Raw genomic sequence first — 22,598 nt, 5'->3', positions numbered from 1 at the left:
AGTTTTCTCTGCGTTTGATGCCTGGGTCCTGGAGATTATCTTCAGTTAAATCTTCAAAGAAAACCCAAATCTGATCTCTTCTAGTACCTCCCCATCTCTGAATAGCAGCGGAGCCCAAATGCGTACAAAATCATGCATGTCACTGGCAAACATGGCCAAAGCTGCCCCTTTCTGGGGTCAGTCTTTATGAAGAACATGGACTTTCATTCTATTCTTCCATTGCAAAGGGATCTAGAGCCCTAGTCTGACCTGTAAACTAAACTCACTGGGGTGACCCTACCCCTGGCTACAACCTGACCTACAACCGAAGCCTTGCTGATCCCCCTAATTGTGTCATTTACACCAGATTCATACTGCAGTCAGCAGGGGCACTGGATGAAGGACCGAGGGCTCGGTGCTACCCTGTCTCACCATCAGGACCACAGAGCGGTGCTCAGGGTTGGCCACTTCTCAGGAAAGGACCTTGTCTCTGCAGGAAGGAGATTCTTCACAGTCCCTCCTCCCAGCCCCACCCCTGTGTCAGAGAGGCTGCAGGGGACTTGAGTCCAATTTATGATTTGATTATTTACCCTAATTTTTGCCTAAAATTAATGCAGTTAGAAGTTATTGACTATATTTCTCATCATAGAAATGGAAAAGCTGGGGATAGGCGTCAGTGGAATGATATTCCTACCCAGAGCCTGGCAGGTGGCCCACTGCTCGGGGGACCCTTGGGTGACTGTTTGCTTTACAACTGTTTGTTTCTGCTCCTAAGAGATATTATTTATTTTTTCTTCAGGGGAGGAAGTAAGCTGGGAAGCAGGACATTGAACAAATCTGGAAGACCCATCAGGGTGGAAAACTCTTAGAGTAGGGTAGAGATTAGTTATAGTACGTTAAAAGCTATACTATCCTCCTCCCACACTTCCAATTTCCGTGGTTTAGATCCATGAAACTCTATTTCTTGTTTATTCAACATCCAATTTGAATGTATGTGGTTGGGCAGCTCTCATGGATGGAGCTGCATGGGGCAAGGACAACTCAGGGATCTACACTCCTTCTAATGTGTGGCTTTACCGTTTCTCAGAGCCTAGGAATTCTCCAGGGCCCTAGAATCCTCCTCTAGCTTGTCTACATTCAAAGGCCCAAAGAACAAAGGGGGAGTGTATAGCATTACAGAAACATTTTAGGAGGCAAGCACAACACATCTGTCCACGTCCTGCCCCCACTTAGATTCAAGGGGGAAACATGGTTTAGTCAGGTGCCCAGTAAAAAAGGGGAATGCATTTGATGGTCATCCAGCCTCTGCATACTGCAGAAGAGCAAGAGTCCCAGGAAGACTCAACTTGGGCATGAGTTAGGCAATGCCTGATGGATGGATTGTGAAAAGAACATATAGATTGGCTGCTCTGAACTCCCAGCTAACACTCTAACCAGGCCTGGTGGGCACCTTTTAGACCAGGCTCAACATGCATATTTCCAGCTGGTACAATAACAATTCCAACTCGCTTGGCTCTGTAATGCAAAAGGAGAATTAAGGTGGGCAGAGACTCAGCTAGCATTGCTTTAATCTCCATGGAGAGTAAGCAATCCCTCTCTAGTATAATCCACCCAGTGCCAATGGGAGTCTCTCACCTTTCTTTACTAGTGCCTGAAACTCCCTTCTTATAATCTGGGTGCTTTAACTCCAAGAACCAGTGTTTGTTTTTTCTTTTTAAAAATGTTTTATTTATTAATTTTTAGAGAGAGGGGAAGGGAGGGAGAGAAACACCGTTGTGTGGCTGCTTCTTGCACACCCCCAACTGGGGACCTGGCCTGCAACCCAGGCATGTGCCCTGACTGGGAATTGAACCAGCAACTCTTTGGCTTCACAGGCTGGCACTAAATCCACTGAGCCATACCAGCCAGGGCCAGTGTTTTTCATTACATCACAAATTCCTTTACCTCCTAAGTAGAGGTGATATACAAGGTTGCTTTCTCCTCCAGCCCTTGAGAACTTGTTATTGTGGGACAGGGAACTGGGATGAGTGGGGGAGATGTTCCATGGGGATATTCTGTGGTAATGAAAATAAAGATAAGAAAGTTCTAGGGGTAAACTTTGCTAACCTGACAAATTCTCTGACCCCCAAATGGAGCAGCAAATGCTAATGAGGGAGATTTCCTAACACGGAATTAAAATAAGTCAGTCAACTCAGAGGAAGTGACCTATAATCAACTTGAGAGGCCAGGCAGGGTTGCATGACTCCAATCCCAATTAGGGAGGCTGAGACAGCTCCTGCTGGGATGTCCGCCTTCCAGCTCACAAATGAGATGGCCCAAAGCCATTTTCCATTTCCTTTCTCCTGGGCCAAGATTCAGTCTCTGGAGAAGACAGTGAAGAAAGGAGGGTTTACTTTGAATGATTCCCTGGAGGAATGGAAAGATGGAGGAAGCAAAAAATTCCAAGTGTCCCAGGAAAAAAATTAGGAGGTGAGGCTGGCTTTCCCGACTCCAGTGTTCTTCATGCTTTATGCATGAGATCCTACCAGTTCTCCCTTCCTCTCTCTTCTGCAAGTTCATCACTTAGTCTGCAGAAATCCTATTTACCTCCTTGTTGGGGTCCCCTTATCTTTGATTTATTCCTCTGTAGAGTCGTATTTTGTAATTCTATTGTTTACCTGTGGTACCTGGAGATAGTGACCTTCTTGGGCTTTTCAGTGACTGTGGCATTTTGTCTTTTTGTCTCAGTGGCTAGTTCTGTGCTGGTTTCTTGAAGTTACTCAGTGAATGTTTGTTGAGTCAGTGGATAGAAGTATGAATCAACAAATGAAGAAGTGAATGAGTGAATGAATGAATGAATGAAAGTGTGAAGGACTGTGTACCTCTCAGTGTCACTGAGGGTTAGAATCTATATCTCTATTCCAGAGCATCAGCCTTTTGCAAGAGACGACTGGCGATGGCTTTTATACATTCTAGGGAACTTGGTCCGGCTATGGTAGAAGTAGGTACCTTTCTCCTAGGAATGCTTCTGAGAGGCATCAACAGGGAGAAAGATTTGAGGGTCACATGCCCTGGCTCACAAAGAGGGAATAAGAGAACCCCAATGTCAGAATGTGCCTAACCTGTGCTTATAGATCTCAGCTTGGGTTGTTGTCCAGGGCCTCGGGCCTTGAAGGAAGGTGGCCCTGGACACTGCAGGATCCTGTGCGTGCTCTGACCTGGGAAGAAGTCTGCTCCAGGTCTCTCCATCTTTATCGGAGGAGCAGTGATGACTCACTCAGCTAATAGCCTTTGAAATCATCTGGTTTCACCAACTGGCCACCTTGAGAACGATAGAGATCATGTGAGTAAACATCACAACCAGTTTTTTTCCTATTTTCTATTTTTAAAACCAGAGGCTAAATTTTTGTATTACCATGGCTTCTTTGAATCCCTCCAGAGATTTGTTCTCTGGTGGTTTAGTTAGGATTATAACCTAGGGTTGTAGGTTAATGGTCATTCCCCAAAGGGTATGTCCGTGTGCTCATCCCTGGAACCTGTGAATGTTACATTATTTAGAAAAAGAGCCTCTGCAGATGTAATTTAATTAAGGATCTAGAGATGAGGAGATGATCCTGGATTACCCAGCTGGACCCTGAATTCCTTGGTAAGTACTCTTATGAGTTAGCTGGAGGGAGATGAGACACAGACACACAGAGGAGAAAGCGACAAGAAGACAGAGACAGAGACTGAAGTGCTGTGACTACAAGCCAAAGAATGCCAAGGGTGGCCAGTAACCACCAGAAGCTGGAAGAGACAAGAAGTGGGTTCTTCCCTCGAGCCTTTGGGGGGAATGTGGTCCTGCTGTCACCTTGAAATTTTGGACTTCTGGACTCAGAACTGTGAGAGAATAAATTTCTGTTATTTAAAGCCACCAGTTAGTGTTAATTTGTTACAGCACCAACAGGAAACTAATACACCTTAGTTGAGATTGCATAGTTGGCACAATGATCTGTCACAGCATTTCCTTCAGAGTGGTGCAGACAGTGTCAAGATCTTTTTCTGGTGTATACATCAAATATAATGGAGAAGGTAAAGGTACATCACAGCAGACACAACTTGATTATGATAGAAAAGTCCTTTGGAACCTGAGTAAATAGACTCCCTGGTGTATATTCAAAAGACAGTAGTTTCCTCGTCCCTTATCCACAGAGGAAATGTCCCAAGCCCTCCCGTGGATGCCTAAAATTGTGGCAGCAGTTTCTTTATTGGGAGATGCAGCCTCTCCAATAATTTTTATATTTTTCAGTCCCAACCTGTTCCTGAATCTGTGTAGCTGTCCCTCACTTGCAGTAAATTGCTTGGTATTACTCATTTCAGGGGATCCTTTGCTGAAATTTTTATTTAGGCTCCATGCTTTCTGGCACAACATGCTGCTGTCATTTGGAAGATGGTTTTTGTTCATGTCTTCCACCCACACCTTAAATGCCTTTTCCATCTTAACTAAGCACTTGTCATGCACTGTGGCCGTAACTTTTACAGTGTGAGGTGTGACAACAAAACCAGCACAGTTTTCTTGCTCCCTCTTTGCAATTTCACAGTTTGTTCTTACCTTATGTAGATCTTAGCAACCTTAGCATCTGATGTTTTTTAAAAGTCAAGAACTTGCACCTTTTCACTTAAAGAAAGCACTTTATGGCTTCTCGTTGGCACATCCAAATTGCCAGCCTCATGACTCTTGCACCTAGGGGCCATTATTAAGTAGAATAAAGGTTGTTGGGACACAAGCACGGTGACACTGGACATCATCCGGTAAGCCAGTCGGTGACCAAGTGATTAATGACAGGCAGGAGACTCTGGACAAAGGGATGATTCATGTCCTGGGCTGGTCACCTTGCCCCTCAGAGTGGTGCGCAATTTAAAACTTATGAATTGTTTATTTCCGGAACTTTTCATTTCATATTTTTGGACCACAGTTGACCACAGGTCATTGAAACCTTGGCTGAGGGATGGCTACTATACGTTTGCAAAGTAACTCCTTTCATATTAAATTTGCAAGGGGGATATCATAAAACTGGAAGGAAAAAATTTCAGTCATAGGTGCAAGGGTTACAGGTATTTGAAATACCTGCCACTTGTGTTGTATGTTTACTCTGAGGAAGAAGTTGAACAAAGTGGAGTTTATTGTAGAAATAGCAGCACCCATATCTACCAGAAATTGATGAGGGTGACCACTTATTTTTTATAGTTAATTCACCTTCTGTGTTTATGGGTAAGGCAGGATATTGAGTGCTTTTTCCTTCCTTGAAGCACCCTCACTGACCTAAATTGAGGGGCCTTTTTTTGTCTTGGTTTTTATTTTGTAAAATAAAATGATTTTTTTTTACCAGTGTGCTTTTGTTCATAATATCTACACTTGTCCTTGTTAATAAAGGTAGTTCGCTGGGAAGTGGGCCATCTAGCTGTTTGATCTGCTGGGCTGTTCAAGAGGTTATCCAGAGAAACAGATCCAACTGGAGATATGTGTATGTATGTACATGTATATGTGTGTGTGTGTGTGTATATATATATGTATATATGTATATATAGACGTGTGTGTGTGTATATATATATGTTTTACATTTAAATTTAAATTTTTAAAAATTGGCTAACTCAACTGTGAGTTTTGGGATGGCAACTCCAAAATCCAGGATAGGCTGGAAATTCAGGTAAAAATTGAAGTGTTGAGTCTGAAATCTTTGGGGCAGGCCAGTAAGCTGGAAACTTGGGCAGGATTTTTATGTTAACAGTCTCGAAGCAGAATTCCTTCTTGTTTGGGAATCTTCAGTTTGTGTTCCTAAGGCCTTCAGCTGATTGGATAAAACCCATTCACTTTATCGAGGGCAATTTTCTTTATCTAATCACGTTGACAAAGACCTTCACAGACACATCTAGACGAGTGTTTGGCTAAGCAATGGGCACCATAGCTTAGCTTTTCTTTTGCAGGATTGAATTATGACCCATTAGATTTTTATTTGAAACATTTTTGGGAGGCTGTTGGGAAATTTTGCCCTACTTTGGGGCCCGTTTTGATCTTCAGGTTTATTGTGGAAAGAGGAATCCAGGTCAGTTCAATTGGCTTTTGTCATCTAGGAGTTAGCATCTGAGGTTCTGAGCAGCATATGTAAAATTGATATAGGTCAGGTTACCCTGGATCGTATGTACTCAACAGAATTCTAAATTCTTCTATGAATAACTGGGGTTTTGTCTGGGTTTAAGGAAATCCTTAATTATAGTTGTTAATTCAGCTCTGGTCCAAGGTTTGCATTCTACAGTTTTCTGCATATCTGTCTCATGGCAGGGACGTATCATTAGAGGCAGCTGGTATTTAAGTATCTTAGGAGTTGTTGGGACAGGGGAAGAGGGATGTGGTGTCAATGTGGTGTATGGAGGGAAAATAGTTGGAAGGATAAGGGGGAAGAGGCAGGGCTGGGTCTTGGGGAGCATATTTGCCTATCTTTGGATGTCCCTGAGTTGGAAGCAGGTACAAAAAATAAAGAAAATGGAGGTCATAGACTAATTCCTGACCATTCTGGGCTGATTGCTGTAGGTGTTTGGCTTTCTGGACTGGTGGCTACAGTTCGTGGGACATAGTTTTATTGTCATATATGGTCTGGCCATTCTATGTTTGTATATTCAGTCTCTGAGGATTTATTGGTGTCTTGCCCCAGAAAGTTCACAATCTGGATTAGGAAATAAGATGTACATTCAAGGACAAGACTGTTTGTGCCAGGGATTAAAGGCTCCATCTGGGGCCAGGCTGAGAGATCAGGCCATGGACAGAGTAAGGGTAAGGTTGTCGGCAGGGTGAGGGCCAGACTGTGGTGGAGTGTACTCAGGCAGGCAGTGTACTCAGGCAGAGATTGCCGGGTTGGGCTGTACTCACGTGATGGGGTTGGGCTGTGGGCAGGTGACTGGTCATGGCAAGGAGGGAAGGGGGTTGACCAGAAGCTTTTCTCTGAGGGTAGGGTGCCAATAAAGGGCTGATTCAGTGACATTGACCCCATTTCTGATTTAAGCTCTCCCTACTTTCTTAACCACTCCTTTGGCATTAAGAAAGCTTCCTCAGCTGTACCTGGTACCTTGGGGGGAGTAATTTTAGGTATATTCTAAGGTTGGGAGAAGGTGACATGGCTTTGATAATAGGGGGTTAGGGAGAAATTACAGCCTGCAGCCTCTCCCTGCTGTGTGAGAAAAGCGTCATCACACTTGCACACAAAGATGTTTTGACAGTCACATCCTGTGACAAGGCAGAACTGCCCCTGTGCCATTGTGTTAAGAATGAACATGCTGTGACACCACAGCATCTCGAAGGCTGGTAGGGGTGAGGAGATGGCAGGAATGATAGGGGCATTGTTCCTTTCACTGTGCTGTTGATTGCATTTCCTTCTGTTTAAAAGATTGGCTTTAGAAGTAACTATAATTTCAAGTCTCCAGTTATTGCTTATCTAGGGTGATTTTATGGGGGCCAACGAATTCTGCCAACAAAACCTCACCTACTGTCTGGCTACAGTGCTGCACTCATGGGTTGAGCACTGCTTTTCATTTCTTCATTTCTTCATGTCACACATATGTATTACACATATACATTATTTATTGATCACGTCATTGGTCACGGGGAGTAAAATATTGAGTAGGATATGGCCGTGACTTTCATGGATCTTATAGTCCATCATATAGATGATAAAAAATAAGTGCAATGAATCTAGTGCAATGAAGAACACACATGGGCACTGTGACAGGATCATGGAGGGGGCAGGGCAATGTAGGGGAGTGGTGAGGACAGGCCTCTCCAAGTGGGTGCCATTTCAACTGAGACTGGGTTTTTAGAAATACCAGGTCCATGAGGAGCAGACCAACTCACCTCAGGCAGAAGAAGAGCATGTAGGAAAGTCTCAGGCCAGGAAAATCTTGGCATTCCTGGCACCAAACGAAGGCCAGTGAGGTTAGGGCATAGGGAATGAGGACTGAGGGCATGAGCTGCAGCTAGAGAGGGAGCTGGGGGCCACAGATAGATGCAGAAAGGTATCTGTGTCTCATTTCGAATATTCCACACAGTGAGATATTTTCAAGTAAACTTTTTATTAAAGTATAGTGTATACAGAGAAAACTGCACAGATCATAGATAAATAGCTTCCTGAATTTTCATAAACTCACCTGTGTAACCATCACCTAGATTAAGAAACAGAATCGCCCCACTTCTGTCCCATTGGAGACTCCCAGTGGGCATCAGGACCTGCTTCACTGCCTAGTCCTGGGCAAGGAGAGTATCCCCCGCTATCCAAGTGTGTCCAGTGTAATCACAAACGTCCTTAAATGGGGACGAGGAAGGCAGAAGAGTTAGAACCAGGATGATGGCAGGAAGATTAGAATGACCACTGCAAATTTCGAAGACGGAAGGAGTCCACAAGCCAAGGAATACAGGCCACCTCTAGAAGCTGGAAAGGCCAGAAAACAGATTTTTTCCCCAGGGTATTCAGCAGTGAACACAGCCCGTCCCTGCTGACACCCTGATTTTAACCCAGTGAGGCCAATTTCAGATTTCCGACTTGCAGAAGTATAAGATTATAAATTTGTGTTGTTTTAAACCACTGAACTTATGGTTATTTGTTACAGCAGTAATAGGAAACAAATATATGAACTGCATTGTCAACGACAAGACTACTTTGTACAATTGAAGATTTCTTTTTGGTTCATTTTGTCCTTAAATCAATCACTAGGGATACATGGTCAAAATACTATTTCCAAGTAATTTGAAATTATTATTCTTTGTATGGTTATTCCACCAACTTTATTTACAACTGACTTATTTGTTTCAGTTTTTTTTTTTTGTTTTTACTTTTAGAGATGCTTTGTATTAACTTATTTTTTTAAAAAATTATATGAAATACATGATTCTAAAAATCCATTCCATCTCCCAAGTTCTCTCTTTCCCCTTACGGTTAACCATTAAAAAATTAGTTTTTGGCTTACCTTGCTGCTAAGGTCAGAATGTTTGGTTACTCTCCAATTTATATGCTGAAACTCTAATCCCCAGTATGATAGTATTTGGAGATGGGGCTCTGGGGAGGGAACTAGTTCATGAGGCAAGGCCCTCAGGGTGGGATGGTGCCCTTATAAGAAGAGATATGGCAGAGTTTGCTTCTTCTCTCTCTGTCAGCCATGTGAGGACACTGCCAGAAAGCAGCTGTCTACAAGCCAGAAGTGGGTTCTCACCAGACACTCCTTCTGCCAGTGCCTTGATCTTGTTTGGGCTTTCTGCCTCCAGAACTGTGAGAAAGAAATCCTTGCTGCTTAACAAAGAATACTCTTCTTATTTGAAGATCAGCTGATTAGCAAACTTAAGGATCATAGATTGTAACAGTATTCAGAGAAAAATGGGTTCCCAGCCAGAGCCACTGTCTGTGAGGAGTGTGCCCCTTGTCTCCATGTCGGGGTGGTTTCTCTCTGTGCACTCTCATTTCCTCATCCATCCCTACAATGTGCATTTTAGGTGAACTGGCATGTCCACATTGTCCCAGTCTGAGTGAGAACCTGACTTTCCAATGGAGCCTGTTGAAGATTTCATATTATTTTATTATTACTTCTGAGAGAAGTAATTCAGTCTGGATGAATTTCTCCCTGTCAAAGAAAGTGGGGTATATGCTACTGTGTCGTCTCTCAAGCAGGTGTATGTCTCTCATCATCTTGGGAGGCTGTGAGGGACATGCTCTGAAAGATAGATGCTTGCTTGCAAAGTGCTATAAACTATACACTTCCTTTTCAAGTTTACAAAGCCCACTATTTTAGTAAAAAATAAATGGTTTATCTTTGTTTACCCATATTTTCCAATAACAAATGTTATGCCTTTATTAATATCCATAGATAATTCCCACTATTGGGGAGTTATTACTGTGACTCAAGAATTCTTGGCTGTACTATGTTGTTGTTCATATGTAAAGGTAACAGGATTATATTATTTGTAGCTAAATACGAAGTCTTAGGAAATGTATGATTTTATACCCCTCCTGCAAGGATACTGCCATGTGAACTTCAGGGCCACATTATTGTGCAGAGTTAGCTTCCTTGGAGATAGGATGACTAGGGACAGTGATATGTGGTGGAGAGAGTATTAGATCAAGAGTCAGAAAATAGGAGTTTAAACACAACCCAGGGTTTGCCAGTTACTCGTTATGTGACTTGCAGCTGGTTATCTGAATTTTCAGGGTCTCTGTTTCATCATCTGAACAATGAGAACAATTCCTATGTCTTTAGGCTGCTGGATGATTAAATAGGATAAAAATATGAAATTAAAATGGAAAGGATGATAAGAATATACATATAATTTCAGTTAGGGTACCTCAAGAAATAGACTCTGAAAGAAGGATTCAAGTGCAAGTAGTTTATTTGGGAGGTGATCCCAGGAAACACCTGTTGAAGAGTGGGGAAGTGAGACAGAGAAGGGAAGGTGAGTTATCAAAGCAGTTATTACTGTGGGCAACTGGGGCTTAATCCCCCAGGGAGCTCTGTGAGACTGTGGAAGAACAGGAACCCGAGTTATCCCACAGTGGGGTGAGGGGGTGGGGTATCTATACCCTCATTCCCATCAGTTATCAGTATTACTGCTAGGATGGACATTAACTCCTTGTCACTGTAGCCTATTCCCTACTTGTGCAGGGGGAGCTCCAGCAGCCCAAAGGAGCCCCTAAGAAAAGAGTTGCAGGTGCTGGCAGGTGGAGGTTGTGAAATAGGTGGTCGTAAGTGCATACAAGTGGAACACTGACTAACCCCCAAATTAATCATCTTTCCAGTACCATTTCAAACAATATGCTAATACTCATCAGGATATATATTTAGATAGAGTCACTTTACTATTTCCCCAAATGTCTTTCCAGATATGATGTCAAGACCTATTTTGTCACTGGGGACAGCTCCAGCCCACACTTGGCTCTCAGCTCCTACCACCCTGTAGCAAGGACCTTGTTCAGCTCTTCCCATACTTGCTCCTCCTTCACTCTTCCCACCCCTGCCCCCAGCCCTCACTTTCCACCTGCCTCTAGCATGGGATTGGGAAATGCATGGGAACTCAGGAAGGACTTGTTAACTGATAGAATTACATTCAGAATGTGGCTTCATTTATCGCTCAAATATATTCTCATTTCTATCCCAGAAAGTTCATTTTAGAGGCAGATACCTCCTGACGAGAATGGTGCGCCGGAGAGGCCTGCATAAATAACACTCATGGATGATAGCCAAGCCTCATCTTAGAAACTAGATTTCATCTTTCCCCCCGCACAGTGCTTAGTGGAATTGCTCACATGGAACAAAACAAATGGGCTTGAGTTACTTGCCACTCTAAAGCAACCGTTTTGGGACGTTTATGTTTGACAAACATATTCTTATCTCAGAATCTTCTCTCATCCAGATGCCAAGCCCTCCCACCCTTGGTCTCTATCTCTTGGGTGCCAGCCCCTGTGGTCAGAGCCAGGCTCCTTTGGCCTTTGTTGGTTTGGCTGACTGTCCAGGTATCTCTTTCTTCCTCTCTAAGCCACGTAGGGACCTTCTGAAGTTGCTTCTTCAGTGGAGAAGGTGACCTTGCCAACAGCACACACCCACTGGCCTAAGACTTGCTATGAGCAAGGGGGGGTCAGGAGTGCCAAAGATGGCTCTCCCCTGCCAGAATTTCTGTCTCTCCTTCCTCTCCATATAGCCTGGCATCTTGAGGCCATACGCACTCCTGGGAAATAATTGAGGAGCTTGATTTTTTCCATTGTTATTTTTATTTTGGTTCATAGAAGGTGAAAGCCCTAGAAAAACTAAAAACAAGCCTAGCACAACCCACTGCATGTTCTCAAAAGCACCAGTGATATGCTGGTGGCTTTATTTTTTGATAGCATACAATAGCACTGCCTGCATTTTTTCCCACTCAATTGAGTGACTTTTTGATGGATTTGACTGGTTGTTTTGGCATCGTGTAGGCATAAACTTGAGCTGGGCTCCACAGAGGCGGCAAAATCAGACATGAATAATAATCATAATAAACCTTCACAACATTTGAAAGTTTCCAAAGAGCTTTCATGTGCATTTACCTCTTTCCATTCTAAAGCACCAAGTGACATAGGCACGGCAGGGTTATGACCCTCATTTTCCTCATGGAGGACACAGAGGCCCAGAGGTGGCATGTCCTCAGCCCTGATTAGACCTGGATTTCTTGTCCTGGTCTCTTTCCATATTTCAGGATGGGAGAGAGAGAGAGAGAGAGAGAGAGAGAGAGAGAGAGCAAGCATGATGCCTGGTAGGGCCTACATGGAAAGAGGGTGGGGCAGAGGTGTCCAACCTGCAGCCCTCAGGCCACATGTGGCCCAGAGCATCTGTGAACGTTGCCCAACACAAAATTGTAAATTTACTTAAAACCTTTTTTTTTGCTCATCAGTTTTCATTAGTGTTTGTGTATTTAATGTGTAGCCTGACAGCTCTTCTTCCAGTGTGGCCCAGAGACACCAAAAGGTTGGACACCCTTGCCTTAGAACATTTGCTTGGGTAGGGCCAGTTAAGGTTCAGCACATCAGGTTCTGAAGAGCAAAGCAAACATCAAGGCATTGGAAGCCAGCCTGAGACGGAGGCACTGATGTGATCAGAGGTAGTCCTAGGATTTTTCAGGGGTCTAAGGACTCCAGGCACACCAAAACACCTGCAGAGTACTTCACCTGCTCTTCCTGTAGGGCTGGTGCCAGGCACAGCTGTGAGGTGGGCACACTTGGTCTTCAGGGTCCCTTCTGGTTCCCTGCTCTGCCATTCCAACCTTTCAAACAGTCCTCATTGATCTCTGGGCACATGTCTGCTCTTCCTTGGCCCCCAGCTCACTTGTCTTGGCTTCAGCTTGCTGGCCTCTCCCTCCCCTTGGTTCACCATTTCCATCCTCCTCATCCCCAGGGGAATTCCTTGTTCCCCTGACCCCACTCTCCCCCACCATCCCTTCCCTGGGACCCAGCTCTCTTTGCTCATAGATGTCACAAACTGTTGGCCAAAGAACCTTCCTGGGCCTCTCTCTTCTCAGGTGAAATGTGTTGGTTTTTACTGGAGTCTTCTTGGAATTGTACTTCCTCTTGCCTTGGCCCAAGCTGTCAACCTGAGATGTTTTCCATTGACCTTCCCTTGGAGAATGCTTCAAATCTTGTGTCCTTCAGGATGGCTTTCTGGTTTGTCCTGGTCCACCCTAATCCTGGGCTTCTATAACCTCCTGGAAGGTCAGGTTGATTGGGTTATGGCCCCAGCTTTTCCTTTCTGTTCTTTGGAGCTTTCCGTCCTCCACCTTTTCTCCTACTACCCTCCCGCCTTCCCTTTCCCCCTTCTCCTGCCAGTTATCACACACATACAGTGGATTTCCAGTGGCCTCCTTATCACTCCCTACTCTTCTCACCAAAACCTTCTACAGAACTGATAAGCCCCTCCCCCTGGGTTTTCAGACCGCAAGTTGGGGAAATGGAGTTTTCATGGTGAGGCTCTGGGCCTCAGTTGGTGTAGGTTTGGGTGAGGTTGTGAGTTTATTTGGGAGCTCCTGAAATTTACAGGAGGGAGTGGTTTGGAGTTTGTGACACATACTGAATTGACTACTTTTTATCATTTTGACATCTCTTGTCTCTAACTCTCATCTCCCAGTGGACTGGGAGCCTCTTCCTTGTTTGGAGGGACTCCACACAATGATTTAAATGGGCTGCCGTTGAGTGTGGAATGAGATGGGAGAAGGGTGCTGGTGCGGGCAGAACAGAGGTTGCTGCTCCAGTCCCTACAGCTTGCATTGACCTTGGGTGCCCCCTCTGCTTGGGAGATGGAAGTTCCCTCCTGGCTTCCTCTGCTTTATGGACCCTGAGATTCCAGGCTGCAGGGCCCCCACTCCCCACCCTCCTCACTTAGGGTACAGGCAACTGGTGTGAGGTCAGCACTGGACGCCCAGCCGGAAAGTGAGGGCATATGGTACTGGCCACTGTGACCTGACACAGTGCACAAACTCCAGGGTACCCCTGGGGATGTGTCATTGTCCCCCTGGGGATCATGGGGATTCTGGGTGCTCTCCATCCCACCCCAATTTTTTGAAGGCCCTTACAAAGGCAAGGTCCCTCTCCCCTGCCTGCTGTGCCAAATGTGAATCATATTTCATTTATGGCACTTTATTTCAGTGAAAAACACATAGTTTGACCAATTAAAGCCTCTTTTGGATGAAGCCCCTGACAGAATTGGAGAGGCAACAGAAAAGGACATCCTGTTCCTATGGTTTTCGTCTCTCTCCTGTTTTTCTTTTTCTTTTTTTTTCCTCTTAGTCACAGTTCAGATTTGGAGGGAAGCAGAGATGGGAATAAACTGTGTGCATTCTGGCCTCTTGGCGGCTGTAGGGACCTAGTTCCCAGCTGTGCAGTCAGGGCCCCAGCAGCTGAGGCCAGGCCTGAGAGGCAGAAATGGACACAGGGAGGTCTGGGTGATGAATGAGGGAAAGGGGTGCCTGGAACCCATGGGCTGCTCCTGCTGGGGGTGGGTACAGGGCTGTAAGGGGGCCTCACAGTGGGTGTGAGAGCACAAGGTCTGATCAGGGGAGCAGAAGACAGGAAGGAGAGGGCAGGAGGTCTGGGGTACCTACCCCTCACTGGCTGAGCCTGGTGGAGAGAGGGGCTGTGAGCAGAAGCTAAGGAGCATTGGGGTAGCACCTTGGGCAGGATCACCTGTGTCGTGCTGTGCTGTGAGCTTGGACAGTGACTCTGTGGGCCCTGGAGGCGGGGCTGGGACAAAGGAGGAAACACATGGCAGATGAGATATGGTGAAGATAGCTGAGGGAAGAGACCCTCTGAGGACTTTTGGGGTCACTGAGCAAGCAAGGTGGGTGGGGGTGTCCTTTAGAATCGGATGGGACCAAGTACCAGCAGCATAAGCATCCTTCCTGTCGAGGGGACCCACTCGTACCCAAGGGCTGGAAAGATTGGGGGAAACTGAGTCACAGGAGAGTGGAGGGAATGAATGAAAGTTAAGTTGTTGAATAACTTGTTGGGTAGATACCATGTGCCTGGCATGGTATCAGGTGATTCACACATGCCTCGTTTTGTTCCAGCAAGAACTCATTCATTCGTTCGATCATTCAACAAACATTTACTGAAAGCCTTCCATGTGCTAGGTGCTTTTCCAGACACCAGAGATATAAGTCAAATGAGACATGACTCCTCCCCCCAAGAGGAATCCCAGTCCCAAGGTGGGGATACTAACCATTTGTCAGGCTGGATGTCATGGATGGCTTCCTAGAGGAGGTGACCTTTGAGCAAAGTTTCAAGGGTATAACGGAAAGGAAAATGAAAGGATGGTGTTGGGAAGTTGTGGCACTGTTCCATGTGCAGAAAGAATGTGTGCACAGATGATAAGAACTGACATTTAAAAAAATTATTTTATTGTTAGAATTGACTTTTTTGGGGAATATAATGTGACCGAGTCCAAGGCTCTGAGACAGGCACAGAGGTGTGAGGCAGGGGTGGAGGGTGCCTTTTGGAGGCCCAAGGCCTGTGATAGGTTTGAATACAACATAAACCTTTACGATACTTTATTATTATTATTATTATTATTATTATTATTATTAATTTGGTGGATGATATGACAAGATTACCTTTTTACATATTCCATTCTCACATCAGTGTCAGAGGGGCCAAATTGGACTTAGGAAGTCCTGTTAGGGACTGTGGCTATGATTTGGGGGTGAAGTGACAAGGCCTGGCTCAGGACAGTGGCTTTGGAGATGAAGAGAAGTGGAGAGTTTTGGTGTTAGTGGGGAAGTTGAGTGGATGGGACAGGATTGGATGTGGATGGTGAGATGACAGCCATGTCTTTTAGCTGGTGCAACTGGTGAGTGACCCCTGCTTTCAGACCCTGCCAGCAGCTGGAGGAATCTAGCAGAGAAAGACATAGACGTGGGAAATCCAGTCTAAAAAGGGAGCCAGTGAACAAGAAGGGATGGGAGTGGTGCACGCTGCAGAGGGGTGAGGGAGGGGCCCGCTAATATGGATTTGGGCATCTCGCAGTGCTCGTGGACAATTCCGACTAGTGCAGGATCTCTAGGGAGACCAAGGAAACCAGATGGAGGGGGGCAGGTTGAGACGGAGGGCAGAAAGCAGGACTTAGTGGGATTCCTCCTTTCAGATGGCAAGGCCACTGAGTGGGCATCTCTGGCTGAAGGCCGGAGCACTTTACTGAGGCTGCAGCTCAAGGAGCAGGGTTGCAGGTTTGGACACGCTGAATGTGGGTGCCTGTGGGACTCCATGGGGTGATGTCTGGAGGATGGTCGGACAGATAACTGTGGCAGTCATTATTGGCTCAGGGCTCATGACTGAGTATTCAGGTCTGGGCCCATTAACATATATGTGGCAGGTGAGGCCATGGGGTGGGGTCTTTCAGTGAAAAGAACAAAGGGAAAAGAATGTCACAGAAATCGTTGACTTTCCCTTTTCTCTTCTCTCTCTTTTTGATAAAGCAGTACAATGCTAATTGCCTCTTTGGGAAGATAAAATATGGTGACCATTCAAACATTACCAGAGGGTATATGATGAATGGCGAGTCCTCTCTCATTCCTGATCCCTAGCGAACCCCATCCCCAGAGGCATACCAGTTTCTTATGCATTCTGGAAATGTTCTAAGCCTAAAAAGAAAGCAATTTTATGTAAGTGTTAGCACATTATGTTTACCTTTCTACATTTTTCTTTCAAAATATAACTAAATGTCTTGGTGATTATTCCCTTTAGTACTCAAAATTTCTCATTCTTTTATATAGTTTCATAGTATATCATCATATGCATGTCCCATAATTTAATTAACCACTTCCTGACAAGTGGGAATTCAGTATGTTTCTAGGCTTTTGTTATATAAACAGTACTACCAAAATATCTTTGTATGTGCAAACATCATTTAGGGATTGATTTTGGCTACATGTAAGAGAAAACTCACACAACAGAGATTCAAACAATAGAGATTTATTTTTTCTGATGTCCTGAGCAATCTGTGGTAGGCAAATGCTGGCATTAGTTTAGTGGCTCAATGATACCACAGCAAAGTCCCCACAATCTTGTTCTTATGGTTACAGGATGGCCACTGCAAATCCAGCCATCACACGCACATTCCAGGCAGGAGGCAGGAGGGAAGACAACAATGGGGGAAAAGTGGGTATCATCAGCTGAGTCTCTTATTCTTTTAAGGGGATTTCTTGTAAGCCTTAGCATTTTTTTCTTATATCTCATTAGCCAGAGTTTTGTCAAGCAACCATCCATCCCTATCTCCTGGGCAGCGGGGGTTGGAGGGGTTGGGGGTGGGGGCTGGGAAATGTCTTTTACTTTGGCTCATCACACTGCCAGCAAAATCAGGTACTACTGTCAAGGAGAGAAGGGACATTTGGTATATGTCTAGTAGTTTTATCTCTAGTACCAGTTCTTATAAATGGAATTCCTGGATTAAATACTCTTATACATTGAACATTTTGATTGTGCCAAACTGTGCTCCGAAGGGGTTTGACCACTTGCACTTCTACAATGCACGAGAGGGCTTGCCTCCCCACTGCATCGCCCACAGACTGTGCCAGACTCGTAATGTTTTGTTAAGCTGATGGGTGAAACATGATCTCTCTTTGTTTTAATTGCATTCCTTTTATTGTGAGTGGAGTTGAACATCTTTTATGTGCTTAAAACATTGGAATTTAAAAGGTGATAGAAAAAAAATGCCAGAAAGGAGAATGAGAAACAATGATTTCAGATGGAGGAGAAAAGGAGGAGAGGCTGGGGTCAGAGAAGAGGTGGGAGAAGCTTCAAGGAGGAGAGGAAGGCATAAGGGGCGGTGTCAGATGAGAAGGACAAAACCGTGCCTACTGGGTTTGCTAACACGGAGGCTGCTTGGGACCCCAGAGTGTAGTTCGAGCTAGAGTAGAAACCAGGTGAGCCACTTTGCTGTGGTATCATTAAGCCACTAAACTAATGCCAGCATTTGCCTACCACAGATTTCTCAGGACATCAGAAAAAATAAATCTCTATTGTTTGAATCTCTGTTGTGTGAGTTTTCTCTTACATGTAGCCACTCCTCACCTGCGGAGTATCACTTTTTTCCATGTTATTTAGATGAATAAATGAATTGCCAGGGGCTAAATAACTTGTTCAAGGCTATAGAGCTGGGGGAGCTGGGATTTGAATCCAGGTGTGTTGGACTTGCAGAATCTCTGAGAGAATTTCGCACAGGCTCTGGCAGAGGGAGAACTTTTGTTTAGAACTGCTGCCTTCAGACCTAGAAGGGGCCTTGGATGTTATGGATCCACTTGCCCCATTTGACATATGAGGGAATTGGGTACCTTAAAGTGAAGAGACTCACCAGAAAGCATGAGGGCTTTACGCGAACCCAGATCCTTGGATTCAGGGCATTTTGTGAGATCACTTCTTTCTTCAGCAGGTGGCATTAGTCAGTAGCTTGGACTTAGTAGACTTCAGCTGTGTCAGCATCTTGGACAAAGCAACCTATGGGGGCCCTGGCCCCTGCGAGGAGCCCCTAGCCCCCTGAAGGAGACACGGATCCAATTTCTGTCCTCAGAAAAGATCAGGCTATTGTTAAATTTTGGGTCCCATCAGTATCCCCATGGGAGAGATCCGAGAACTTAAGCAGACCCTGTGCTCTTCTGGGAATTGCTGTTTGATCTGTCACGGCAGATCCTCCAAATTGCCCCCGGCTGGAGTCACTAACATGGTTATCACCTATCCTTGGCTCTCAATAAAGCCAGCCTGATGGCTGTGCTTCTAGCCTATCTGATGGTCTATTCACCTATTCATTTGAAAGATTTTTACAATTAGGCTTAAAATAACTGATTGTTATTATAATAAAATATGGATTATCACCCAGATAATCCCTGTTGAGGAGTTTGTTTAGGGTGGCAATGTGCCCAGCCTCTGAAGGCAAATCATGGTTGGCTAAGTCAATCATGGTAATATGTTCTTTTTTTTTTTGCTAGATACTCACCTTCCCAGAGACCCTTGCAACTGGATGGAGTGGGTGGGTCATGTAATTATAAGAGACAGATGTGAGAAGATAATACACTGACATTAAATCTTCTACTTTCTTCTTGCCTTTAATGTGGATATGGTGCCCAGAGCAGAGATGGCCACCTGGTAACAGAAACTGATGATAAGATATCAAACAGCCTGGGGATGGGGGATAAATGGGACAGGTCCTTGATGACTTTGTTACTAACCCTGGACTCCCCATTTTCAGGTTGCCTGTTATATTAAATAATTAAACGTCTTTATTGTTTAAGCCACTGTTACACTTTTCTGAGTACTTGTAGTTATCAAGTTTTTAATTTACACTCTCAAGTTTTTTAATTTATAAAAAGGCTCACTTATTATTTAGTGAATTGCATTCTTCTTAATATATCTTGGAGACTTATTTCTATTATTACATACAGGTCTGCCTAATTCTTCTTACAGGTATGGAGCATTCCATTACAACACATATACTACAATTTATTGCTCATTTCTCTACCGGTTGAAATTTAGCTTGCCTTCAGTTTTTTTTTTTTCCTACTACAAAGCAGTGCTGTAATGAACATCTTAAACATATATACTGGCTGCTTTCATCACTATATCTGATCTGAAGGTTAATTTGCTAACAGTGGAACTCTGGACCAGATGCTACATGGGTATAAAACTTGGTGGAGCTGCCAAATTGCCCTCCAGAAGGGCTCCGTCAATACACACAGCCGCTCGCTAGCAGTGCGCATGCACGCCTGTTTCCCTGAAACCTCATCAAATGTCTCCTGTTAAAAGTCTGCATTCCCAACATACAGTCATTTAAAAAAGATATCTTATTTTAATTTGCATTTCCTTATTGATGTTTAAGGTAAAGCATTTTTCTTATATGTAATATATTGGACACCTGCACTTCTTTTTTGTCACCTCCCATTTTTAAACTTTCCTCCATTTTCCTAGAGGATTGTTATGCCCCTTCTGTTTTGTACAACTTTTTGTTTTTCATGAATTTGGAAAGTCAGCCCTCTGACAAATGTGCTGGAAATTTTACCCCTAGTTTGCTGTTTATCTTTTGATTTTCTTCATGGTGTTTTCATCCTCAAACTGTTTTTAATTCCTAAGGCCCTGGCTCATGTGGTTCAGAGGACTGAGTGCCGGCCTGTAAAGCAAGGGGTTGCTGGTTTGATTCCCGGTCAGGGCACATGCCTGGGCTGCAGGCCAGGCCCCCAGTGGGGGGTGCATGACAGGCAACTACACATTGATGTTTCTCTCCCTCTCTTCTCCTCTAAAAATAAATAAATAAAAATATTTTTTAAAACTTAATTTTTAGATTGTTGAATGTATCAATCACTTATTGTATGGCTTCTGGGTTTTTACTTTGCACTCCAGGATTATAAATACATTTCTCAATTATTTCCTTCTAATACTTCTGTGGCTTCGTTTTATACTTAAAAATTTGCTTCAACTGGATTTTATTTTGGTCTAAGGAACAAGATAAGGATTTGCTTCATGTTTTTCCACACGGGTTCCTGTGCTGCTGGTTCTGAGGAGCCAGACTTGCATCTGGGGATCTGGATAAGCCAGGGTTATGACTTATCGTCCTGTTCCCTTCAGGTCCAGACAGTCTTTGCACATTTGAAGGCACCAGGAAAGACAATGTTGTAACCCAGGGGGATGATGCTCTGTGGAAATTTCCAGGTCTGAGGGTAGGTGGGGTGGGAGAGGAAACTGAGGAGTGGAGGGTCTATCCTGAATCCATGACCTTCAGGGTGATGACTGTGTTTGGAAGGGTCTGCTCTGAGATGCTCCTGGCAGGGCCTGGTTGTGAGAGACTCTGAAGATTTCCTTCTCAGAAGGCTGGCCGGAACTGTCAGCAGGGAAACATCAGACAATATTGTCTATTGATAACAGAATGAATCATTAAATTGTGCTAGTTACACAGTGGAATACAATTCAGTAATTAAAAATAAAGGACAAACCTAATTGCAGCATTATTCATGATGGCCAAGAAATGGAAACAACCAAATTTCCTTTGATAAAGGACTGGGTAAAGAAGATGTGGTACACATATACAATGGGATGCTACTCAGCCATAGGAAAAGATGAAATACTGCCATTTGCAACAACATGGGTGGATCTTGAGAATATCATGCTAAGTGAAAATAACTCAGAAAAAGTCAAGAACCATATGATCTCACTCACGTGTGGGATATAGAACTAAAGGCAACAAATAAACAAGACAACAGACAGACAAAAACTCATGGACACAATAGTATGGCAGTTACCAGAGGTAAAGGGGAGGTTTGGAGAAAGGTAGTAAAGGGTAAAGGGAGGTTAAATATATGATGATGGAAGGAGATTTGACTTTGGGTGGTGAATACACAATGCAATGTACAGATGATGTATTATATAATTGTATACTTGAAACCTATGTAATTTTATTAACCAATGTCACGCCAATAAATTTAATAAAAAACAAATCAGTATTGTGTGTATTACAGGCTGAATTGTCTCCCCCTCCCTGAATTTATATGTTGAAGTCCTAGCCCCAGTACTTTATGTGATTGTATTTGAAGACAGGATCTTTAAAGAGGCAATCAAATTAAAATGTAGTCATTGGCTGGCCTCTAATCCAATGTGACTGATGTTCTTATAAGAGGAGATTAGGACATAGACACACACCATGGGAAGACTCGGGGAGAAGATAGCCACCTACAAGTCAAGGAGAGAGACCTCAGAAGAAACCAGCCCTGCTGACATCTTGATCTCATTGGATTTGCAGCCTGTAGAACTGTGAGAAAATAAATTTCTGTTGTTTAAGCTACCCAATCTGTGAAATTTTGTTGTGGCAACCCTAGCAAAATAATACAATGTGTGACCACATGAATGAATCTCACAGACATTATGTTGAACGAATGAAAAAAGATGTCAAGCATACATACTGTATGATTCCAATTGTATGGAATTTAAGAACGAGCAAAACTAATTGGTTAGTTTCATGGGTATTACTGGGAAGGGGCACGAGGGAGCCTTCCAGGGTATTGGAAATGTTTTATATCTTTATCTGGGGGTTAGTTATATGGTTATATACGTCTGTAAAAATTTCATGAAGCTGTATCCATAAGGTTATTAAGATTTGTGCACTTTATTATTTGTAGGCTATATGTACTAAAAAAAAGGACAAATTCTTGAGAAGATGCACAAGCTTTTTGGGGTTGGCCTCACCTCTGCGTGGCCCATTCCATTCTCTTTCACCAGCAGAATGATGGGAAAGCAGGCCTAGTGAGCACTGTTCAAGTCAGCGCCTTCTGAATCTGAGACAAAAATAACCACCTCTCAAGTATGTTCTTTCCTTTTTTTCCAAATGGGAAAGGCTCAGGCTTTTTTCACATCCCCAGCCAGAGGGAATCTTTCTCAAACTTTCCATAGAGATTCTCCTTTGGGCAGACACCAAACATGGACATTTTCCACCAGGGAAAAACTGCTGGGGAGCTCCAGGCTTCTGAAGAGAGCCAGTTGGGAAGGAAATGATGGCCGAGCGCCCCTCCCCCCCCAGGCCTCTCCGCAGTCCTCTGGGAGCCTTGCTAGAGTGGCTGTGACTTGTCACCACGAGGCCTTTGA

Source organism: Phyllostomus discolor, chromosome 9 (genome assembly GCF_004126475.2).
Source record: "Phyllostomus discolor isolate MPI-MPIP mPhyDis1 chromosome 9, mPhyDis1.pri.v3, whole genome shotgun sequence".
In the NCBI taxonomy this organism is placed as follows: domain Eukaryota; kingdom Metazoa; phylum Chordata; class Mammalia; order Chiroptera; family Phyllostomidae; genus Phyllostomus; species Phyllostomus discolor.
Note: the sequence above shows the minus strand (reverse complement) of the source record.